Source organism: Salvelinus namaycush, chromosome 8 (assembly GCF_016432855.1).
Source record: "Salvelinus namaycush isolate Seneca chromosome 8, SaNama_1.0, whole genome shotgun sequence".
Lineage (NCBI taxonomy): Eukaryota > Metazoa > Chordata > Actinopteri > Salmoniformes > Salmonidae > Salvelinus > Salvelinus namaycush.
The window spans coordinates 11,924,454-11,935,101 of NC_052314.1; positions in this window are offsets into that span (position 1 = coordinate 11,924,454).

Below are 10,648 nucleotides of genomic sequence, written 5' to 3' on the forward strand. Positions count from 1 at the left end.
CAGTAACAATACAAACATTAAAGTACTTCCAATCACAAATACTGCACATCTCCCTATCATACGTAGCCGACCAAATCACAGATGATTTAATCATATATACAGTACCAGTCAAAAGTTTGGACACACCTACTTATTCCAGGGTTTTTCTTTATTTTACTATTTTCTACATTGTAAAATAATAGTGAAGACATCAAAACTATGAAATAACACATATGTAATCATGTAGTAACCAAAAAAGTGTTAAACAAATCAAAATATATTTTATATTTGAGATTCTTCAAAGTAGCCACCTTTTGACTTGATGACAGCTTTGCACACTCTTGGCATTTTCTCAACCAACTTCATGAGGTAGTCACCTGGAATGCTTTCCAACAGTCTTGAAGGAGTTCCCACATATGCTGAGCACTTGTTGGCTGCTTTTACTTCACTCTGCGGTCGGGTGATTGTGGAGGCCAGATCATCTGACGCAGCACTCCATCACTCTCCTTCTTGGTCAAATAGCCCTTACACAGCCTGGAGATGGGTTTTGGGTCATTGTCCTGTTAAAAACAAATGATAGTCCCACTAAGCGCAAACCAGATGGGATGGTGTATCGCTGCAGAATGCTGTGGTAGCAATGCTGGTTAACTGCCTTGAATTCAAAATAAATCATTGACAGTGTCACCAGCAAAGCACCCTCACACATCACACCTCCTCCATGCTTCACGGTGGGAACCACAAATGCGGAGATCCTCCATTCACCTACTCTGCGTCTCACAAAGACATGGTGGTTGGAACCAAAATCTAAAATTTGGACTAATCAGACCGAAGGACAGATTTCCACGGTCTAATGTCCATTGCTCGTGTTTCTTGGCCAAGCAAGTCTCTTCTTATTATTGGTGTTCTTTTAGTAGTGGTTTCTTTGCAGCAATTAGACCATGAAGGCCTGATTCACGCAGTCTCCTATGAACAGTTGATGTTGAGATGTGTCTGTTACTTTTTATTTGGGCTGCAATCTGAGGTGCAGTTAATTGCTGATTTCTGAGGCTGGTAACTCCAATGAACTTATCCTCTGCAGCAGAGTTAACTCTGGGTTTTCCTTTCCTGTGGCGGTCCTCATGAGAGCCAGTTTCATCATAGAGCTTGATGGTTTTTGAAATTTGTATGGTGGTTGAAAAACTAGTTTTAATGACTCCAACCTCAGTGTATGTAAACTTCCGACTTGAACTGTATATATACTTGTTTTTCAATCACTCCACAAATGTCTTGTTAACAAACTATTGTTTTGGCAAGTTGGTTAGGACATCTACTTTGTGCATGACACAAGTCATTTTTCCAACAATTGTTTACAGACAGATTATTTCACTTATAATTCACTGCATCACAATTCCAGTGGGTCAGAAGTTTACATACACTAAGTTGACTGTGCCTTTAAACAGCTTGGAAAATTCCAGAAAATGATGTCATGGCTTTAGAAGCTTCTGATAGGCTAATTGACATCATTTGAGTCAATTGGAGGTGTACCCGTGGATGTATTTCAAAGCCTACCTTCAAACTCAGTGCCTCTTTGCTTGACATCATGGGACAATCAAAAGAAATCAGCCAAGACCTCAGAAAAAAAGTTGTAGACTTCCACAAGTCTGTTTATCTTCATATCGAGCTATCCACTCTATATAAAGTGTTATTTGATTTTCTCCCCTTGGAGTGGTCGTGATTATAGCAGCCGCCACAAACACTACCCCAACTAAAAATGTCCCTATGCCCCACATTATTGCCCTTTTACAGTGTGATCTACACTCCTCCTTCTTTTCCATCATCACCTCCTCTATCAAATCCTGCTCTAGCCTCTCCATCTTGCTCGGCCTCTCCCAAGTCAGTAGGTGTTGGTGCAGTTTTCACCTGGGACACGTGGATCCAGGTCTTCCTTCCCGACACCTTCACTGCTGTGTCAGTCACTAGTAGGACAATGTGGGGTCCGGTCCAACTCGGCTGAAAGGGTACCCGGTTGATGGACCTTCAAGTACACCTCGTGTCCTGGCTGTAGTGAGTGTGCTTTCCAATCCTGGGGGAGTCTATGGTGGGCCTCTTTCACCTGGGAAGATACAGTACAAGTACAAGTGTAAGTTGTACAAGTGTAAAGTACAAGTGTAAGTTATTTACAATAGTTTAGCAGTTTGTCTCCCATTCCTTGAAGATCACATAGCTCCAGCTGAGATACTGGTGCCCCTGGTACCCTCATGGGTCTACCCATGGCTATCTCGAATGGAGACAAGTGAGTCCTAGCATTTGCTGCCGCCCTGGTGGTCATCAGAACTGCGGGTAGATGGTCTACCCATGAGCCTTGCTCCGACAACAATGCTTCGTGAGTTTCTCCTTCAATGTTTTATTGCTGTGTTCAACATTTGCTGCTCCCATAGGCTGATATGGAGTTTGGAGGGATTGTTTAATCTTTAAAGCCTTACACACGGCCTATACCACCATTGAGGTAAAATGAGTCCCTCTGGGAATGATTGGCAGTAATCATTCCCAGAGGAACACTTTTGACACGTAGTCAAAAGTGGGCTCTGATGCTGTGGAGCAAATGGTTATCTCTGAAACAAAACACTCTGGTACAGAAACATAACCATGCCCGTAGTGCATGGACAGACATAATTGCAGCAGCGGTGCGGGCAGAGTCAGGGCTAGAACAAGTGGGGAGCCGAGTCAGAGTAGTGGTGGATAATTTCCCAGCTGGGGAAATATATATATATATACAGTGGGGAGAACAAGTATTTGATACACTGCCGATTTTGCAGGTTTTCCTACTTACAAAGCATGTAGAGGTCTGTAATTTTTATCATAGGTACACTTACTTGTTGGTAAGTGATCAAATACTTATGTCATGCAATAAAATGCAAATTAATTACTTAAAAATCATACAATGTGATTTTCTGGATTTTTGTTTTAGATTCCGTCTCTCACATTTGAAGTGTACCTATGATAAAAATTACAGACCTCTACATGCTTTGTAAGTAGGTAAACCTGCAAAATCGGCAGTGTGTCAAATACTTGTTCTCCCCACTGTATATATTCACCCCCCCTTGGCATTTTTCCTATTTTGTTGCCTTACAACCTGGAATTAAAATATATATATATACATACACTACCGGTCAAACATTTTAGAACACCTACTCATTCAAGGGTTTTAATTTATTTTTTACTATTTTCTACATTGTAGAATAATAGTGAAGACATCAAAACTATGAAATAACGCATATGGAATCATGTAGTAACCAAAAAAGTGTTAAACAAATTAATATATTTGATATTTGAGATTCTTCAAATAGCCACCTTTTGACTTGATGACAGCTATGCACACTCTTAACATTCTCTCAACCAGCTTCACCTGCCTAGAATGCCAGCATCCCGGAGTCACTTCTTTACTGTTGATGTTGAGACTGGTGTTTTGCGGGTACTATTTAATGAAGCTGCCAGTTGAGGACTTGTGAAGCATCTGTTTTTCAAACTAGACACTCTAATGTACCTGTCCTCTTGCTCAGTTGTGCACCAGGGCCTCCCACTCATCTTTCTATTCTGGTTAGAGCCAGTTTGTGCTGTTCTGTGAAGGGAGTAGTACACCGCGTTGTACGAGATCTTCCGTGTCTTGGCAATTTCTCGCATGGAATAGCCTTGATTTCTCAGAACGAGAATAGACTGACGAGTTTAAGAAGAAAGTTATTTGTTTCTGGTCATTTTGAGCCTGTAATCGAACCCACAAATGCTGATGCTCCAAATACTCAACTAGTCTAAAGAAGGCCAGTTTTATTGCTTCTTTAATCAGGACAACCGTTTTCAGCTGTGCTAATATAATTGCAAAAGGGTTTTCTAATGATCAATTAGCCTTTTAAAATGATAAACTTGGATTAGCTAACACAACGTGCCAATACAATAGTCATTTACAACATTAACAATGTCTACACTGTATTTCTGACCAATTTGATGTTATTTTATGGACAAAAAAAATTGCTTTTCTTTCAAAAACAAGGATTTTTCTAAGTGACCACAAACTTTTGAACGGTAGTATATATTCACCTGTGGATACTTGCATCAAATACAGCTCTCACCCATGAAAATCAGCACACAGTCATTGTTTTTACCTATATTAAATACAAGTCTCCACTCCAGTATCCCCTTCCCTTGAACCCTGTCTTTGCACCAAGCACTGGGCAGCAGGTAGCCTAGTGGTTAGAGTGTTGGACTAGTAATCGAAAGGTTGCAAGATCAAATCCCTGAGCTGACAAGGTAAAAATCTGTCATTCTGCCCCTGAACAAGGCACTGTTCCTAGGCTGTCATTGAAAATAAGAATTATTTCTTTACTGACTTGCCTAGTTAAATAAAGGTAAAATCTTCTCTTTTTTTTTTAACAACCGCGCATTTATTCTCTGATAGGAACGCACACCTACCTGAATCAATCACCTAATATGACCCTCCTGCGTTGAACGACCCTCAAACAACAGCACATTATGGTGAGACTCTGTATAGTGAATTCCCACCCCAGACCATACAATGATACAACCCGACTGTAATGCCCTCACCCGAGCACCTAGGCCCCCACCCGGAGACCCTCTATAGATCTGTGCCGGGTATGTCCTAGTCACAGTCCTTCCCCCAAATTCAAAACTACTACCAATAGTCTGCACCCTTATGATGACCAGACTCTATTTCGGGGTACCACCAACAATGGTTTCACATAAACTAATTGAAACTTCACTCTCCTACAGATTTTTTTTTTTAGCAACCTCAAAAACATGGGGCACAGGAGGTATTGGTAAGAAACTAGCTTACCTTTTTTATAATTTTTTTACCATTATTTTAACAGGTAAGTTGACTGAGAACACATTCTCATTTACAGCAACAACCTGGGGAATAGTTACAGGGGAGAGGAGGGGGATGAATGAGCCAATTGTAAGTTGGGGATGATTAGGTGACCGTGATGGTATGAAGAACAGATTGGGAATTTAGCCAGGACACCAGTGTTAACACCCCTACTCTTACGATAAGTGCCATGGGATCTTTGGTGACCACAGAGCGTCAGGACACCCATTTAACGTCCCATACAAAAGACTGCACCCTACACAGGGCAGTGTCACTACCCTGGGGTATTGGGATATTTTTTTAGACCCAAGGAAAGAGGGCCTCCTACTGGCCCTCCAACACCACTTCCAGCAGCATCTGGTCTCCCATCTAGGTACTGACCAGGTCAAACCCTGCTTAGCTTCAGAAGCAAGCCGGCAGTGGGATGCAGGGTGGTATGCTGCTGGCTGTTAGGCCAGCCACCTCCACTACCAATTCTCCTTCCCACCAAGTCTGTCTCTCAAGGGTGAATCCTGTTCATCCGACGCCAATTGTTAAAACTGAGGATTGCTTCGTCAGTGCCACGTTTGTATTTGTAAGCAAACTGAAATGGGTCCAACAGTGTGTTTAGTCTGACCGAAGCGTACACACCATGATCTCTTCAATACACTTCATTATAATGGAGGTCTCTACAGTCTTTGTTTTCTTTGGGAGAAAGCTTTTGGGGAAGAGGGGTGATGAATGTACAGACCTCTGAAAGACAGGGACCCAGGCTTGTGTAAGTTCCTCTGCACAAATCAGAGACGCCATCAGGACCTGTTGCCAGACTTTCGTGACCATGCTAATTTGGGGCTAGCTGTTCTAGCATTGATTGATACACTCACAAAAGCTTGGATTGCTTTCGCTGCAAAGCATATTTTCAAAATCTGACACGATAGGTGGATTAACAACAAGCTAAGCTGTGTTTTGGTATATTTCACTTGTGATTGCATGATTATAAATATTTTTTGTAATATTTTGCGCCCTGCAATTCAGCGGTTGTTTAGGAAAATGATCCCGCTAAAGGGATCCGTAGCGCAGAGAAGTTAAAGACTCTTGTGGCCTCTCTAGGGTTAAATTCTAACTTGGTGTCAGGCCATCAATAACAATGGTGTTGAGCATGTTAACACACTTGGCAGAGAAGTAATGTCAGTCACTTTATGTAGAGGTCATTAAGTTCATTTGCCATTGTCTTTCCGTCTGTTGTGTACAGTGGTTTTCTCATGTGAGGCATGCTAGTAATGGATTTTTTTTGTTAACCCTTGTCCTTGAATACACTTCATTCTAAGCTGGTTTGCTGCCTAATTTTACAAGATTAATTATATTTAGCCAAACACTATTTTATTGTCATCATCTGATGATAGTCAAATAGATGCCATGAGTTATAATAATCAAACTGTCACGCCCTGACCTTAGAGAGCCTTTTTATTTCTCTATTTGGTTAGGTCAGGGTGTGATTTGGGTGGGCATTCTAGTTTGTCTGTTTCTATGTTGGCCGGGTATGGTTCCCAATCAGAGGCAGCTGTCTATCGTTGTCTCTGATTGGGAATCATACTTAGGCAGCCTTTTTCCCACGTGTTTGTGGGTAATTATTTATGTTCTGTGAGTGTATGTGTGCGCGCCACGGTTGCGTCACGTTCGGTTTCTGTTTACCTGTTTTTTGTGAAGGTTTCACTCCGATTAAAGATGTGGAATTACATGCACGCTGCGCCTTGGCTCATTTATGACAGGGAGTTTGAAGAAAGCGATCGTAACACAAACATAGATTTATTGGTAAATGAAAAAACGGTAGGCTGCCCAATTACACAAGAGTAATTATAATGAGCTTTATTCACAAAACACAATTTTATTGTCATCATCAGATGATTGCTGAACAGACGTCATCATGAAGTATAGGCCTAATAATAAAGATTTACTGGTAATAAATGAAAAACTGGTAGACTAATAACCGAAGTGAAAATTATTTTTATTTTCATAAGTGAGGTGTTGTGTGTTTTGTTAACATTCAAGTGACACAGTATGATTCTCTATTAATACAGTGGCTTTTAGCTCTCCCAGTTTTGTTTCACACGGTCGGGAACTGACCAATAAAAATGTGTTAAACGAAAAACAACACACTCAATCAAAACCGTCTAACCAATTACAGAGCTCTGGTGTAACGCCTATCACTGTTGAGCCTCCCACTTCTGTTGACACGCCCACTTTCAGACACACCCCACGTATGCAGCAAAGATATTTATAACTAACCCAAGATAGGTCATCAGTGTCGTTTACAGTGGGAGCAAATTAAGCATAGTGGACGGAACAAGCAAGGAGGTGAGCAAAGCCAAGCATGAGCTAGCGAGATCCTATTGGCGCATTGTAACATGTGCTGCGTCAAGTCTATAAAACTTAGTGCACTGTAACAGATTCTAGTTTTGGGAACAGAAACTTTTATTGAGATCAGACTTTTCATCAATGAGAAAATTTGCAGAATGTCGGCCCAATTTCACCTAGTCCCATTACTTTTGACTGGACTTTCTCTCACTACCATATGTGGTGGTGATAAAACGTTCTAAATGGATGCTTCAGCTTTATAGCCCCTGTGACGTGTCTGGGTTACCCCTTCTGTCTGTGAATGCAATTTTCCATACTTGGCCAGCTGCCACTTCTTCTTCTTCGGTGGGGTTTAACGGTGGTTGGCATCACCACCACCTACTGTACTGGAGTGCGGGCCAGAGACAGGGAGGAACTAAATCCTACCTGCCAGCACCGTTTCTCTTAAAAAAATATTCGATATTTAAGACTGTATCTAATGATGTTCTACTCAGTATGCTCTTTAAACTCAATTCCTGTTGACCAGTCTCCCTCATACTGGATCTGTGCTGGATATTTTAATCAATAATGAGAAGAGACAAGCTCCATCACCAGTCAGGATAATAACATTATTAAAAACGTATCGATAAGGGAGCTGGTCACACCACTCACACAGTGAATGGAGTGAGAGCCCACTGAGTGGAGTGAGCCTCTGGGTTAGATACTATCTCAGGATAGGTGCAACCTCAGAGATGACGTACAATGGTTCCAAACACTAACCCCACACATCCTGTGCCACACCTTGGCCCCAAATACAAAAAACTTGTTGTTTTGTTCAGTACTAAGAATTTAAAAGGACATTTGTTGTTACTTAGTCTCCACCGTGCTAAAAAGGGAACCAGTGGAAAGAACAATCTCCCCCAAGTCCCAAGGAGGGGGTGACTGACGCACAGACATTGTGGAGACAAGTGATTGGTTCCCCATTACTCACGCCATCCTTTCACATGGTTTGCAATAGGTAAAGACACATTCATGTATGGAAACAATGTTCCCTTCTGACCTCCTTTGCCCTATTTTCTTTCTGATGTTCTGCACAGCAACAGGGACAAGTGATAGACAATTCTGACTTCTTCTCTCTCCTCTCTCCTCCATATGAGGGAGGAAGTGCAGTCGCCAACACCAGAGTCTGAAGGGAGACATATCAACAGTAAATAAAACATATTTAGCAAATGAGACCTTAATTATGTTATGTTACTTAGCTAATTCTGATTTCCTCCAGAAGATCTCAGTCGCTCTCTTTCCCTCACTGCCCACACTGTATCAGTACATGTTCCACTGTCTCTGTTTCCTGGCAGTAATCATACCTTCCTGTTGGATGATTTCCTATCACATTTAATGTCTTATTCAACCGGCTGTGTTCCATCCTTAGTCTTGTTAAGATGGCCTCCTCTCTTCTGTCTCTTCCTGCCGTCCTCCCCTCCCCGACTTTTCTCTGTACCTGGAATAGATGCCTGCCCTTAGTGTCTCTGTTCCACTGCCATCTCTGCCATATTGTCCAAAGCAGAGAGGGAGTGCCCTTCTCAAATGGAACAGAAGTCTGTGCCACTCAGTCATGTTGTCAACAAGGCAGCATGGTGCATCATCCAGAAACTTACAGTGCGTTCGGAAAGTATTCAGACCCGTTGACTTTTCCCACATTTTTTTTACGTTACAGCCTTATTCTAAAATTGATTAAAAAAAATGTTTTGCCTCATCAATCTACACACAATACCCCATAATGACCATGCAAAAACTGTTTTTTAGAATGTTTGCAAATGTATATATATATATATATATATATATATATAATGAAATGTCACATTTACATAAGTATTTAAACCCTTTACTCAGTACTATGTTGAAGCACCTTTGGCAGCGATTACAGCCTCCAGTTTTCTTGGGTATGACCCTATAAGCTTGGCACACCTGTATTTGGGGAGTTTCTCCCATTCTTCTCTGCAGATCCTTTCAAGCTGTCAGGTTGGATGGGAAGCGTCGCAGCACAGCTATTTTCTGGTCTCTCCTTTGGGTGAATTCTGGCAAACTCCAAGTGGGCTGTCATGTGCCTTTTACTAAGGAGTGGTTCCGCCTGGTCAATCTACCATAAAGGCCTGATTGGTGGAGTGCTGCAAAGATGGTTGTTCTTCTGGAAGGTTCTCCCATCTCCACAGAGGAATTCTGGAGCTCTGTCAGAGTGACCATCGGGTTCCTGATGACTACCCTGACCAAGGCTCTTCTCCCCCGATTGCTCAGTTTGGCCGGGCAGCCAGCTCTAGGAAGAGTCTTGGTGTTTCCAAACTTCTTCCATTTAAGAATGATGGAGGCCACTGTGTTCTTGGGGACCTTCAATGCTGCAGAAATGTTTTGGTACCCTTCGCCAGATCTGTGCCTCAACACAATCCTGTCTTGGAGTTTTACGGACAATTTCTTCGACCTCATGGCTGGGGTTTGCTCTGACATGCACTGTCAACTGTGGGACCTTATACAAACAGGTGTGTGACTTTCCAAATCATGTCCAATCAATTGAATTTACCACAGGTGGACTCCAATCAAGTTGTAGAAACATCTCAAGGATGATCAATGGAAACAGGATGTACCCCCACATACACTGAACAAAAATGTAATTGCAACATGTAAAGTGTTGGTTTCATGAGCTGAAATAAAAGATCCCTGAAATTTTCCATGTGCACAAAAAGTTGATTTCTTTCAACTTTTATGCATACATTTTAACAAGATAATCCATCCAACTGACAGGTGTGGCATATCAAGAAGCTGATTAACTTCTTATGGCTGCAGGGGCAGTATTGAGTAGCTTGGATGAAAGGTGCACAGAGGTGCCCAGAGTAAACGGCCTACTCCTCAGTCATAGTTGCTAATATTTGCATATTATTATTAGTATTGGATAGAAAACACTCCGAAGTTTCTAAAACTGTTTGAATTATGTCTGTGAGTATAACAGAACTCATATGGCAGGCAAAAACCTGAGAAGTTCCTGTTTGAATTTCAAATGAGGGTGGCAGATTTTCAACCAAGCTCTCATTGAAATTACAGCGAGATGTTGATGAGTTTTCACTTCCTACGGCTTCCACTAGATGTCAACAGTCAATAGAACTTTGTCTGATGACTCTAATGTGAAGGGGGACCGAAGGAGACAGGAATTAGTCACCACTGCCACGAGCTGTCAAAGTCAATGTAATTCTCCGGTTGGAATGTTATTCAAGATGTATGTTAACAACATTCTAAAGATTGATTCAGTACATCGTTTGACATGTTTCTACTGACTGTTATGGAACTTTTGGACATTTCGTCACGTTATAGTGGACGCGCTTTGTGACTTTGGAATTGTTTACCAAACGCGCTAACCGAAGTAGCTAATTGGACATAAATAATGGACATTATCGAACAAATCAAGCATTTATTGTGGACCTGGGATTCCTAGGACTGCATTCTGATGAAGTTCAT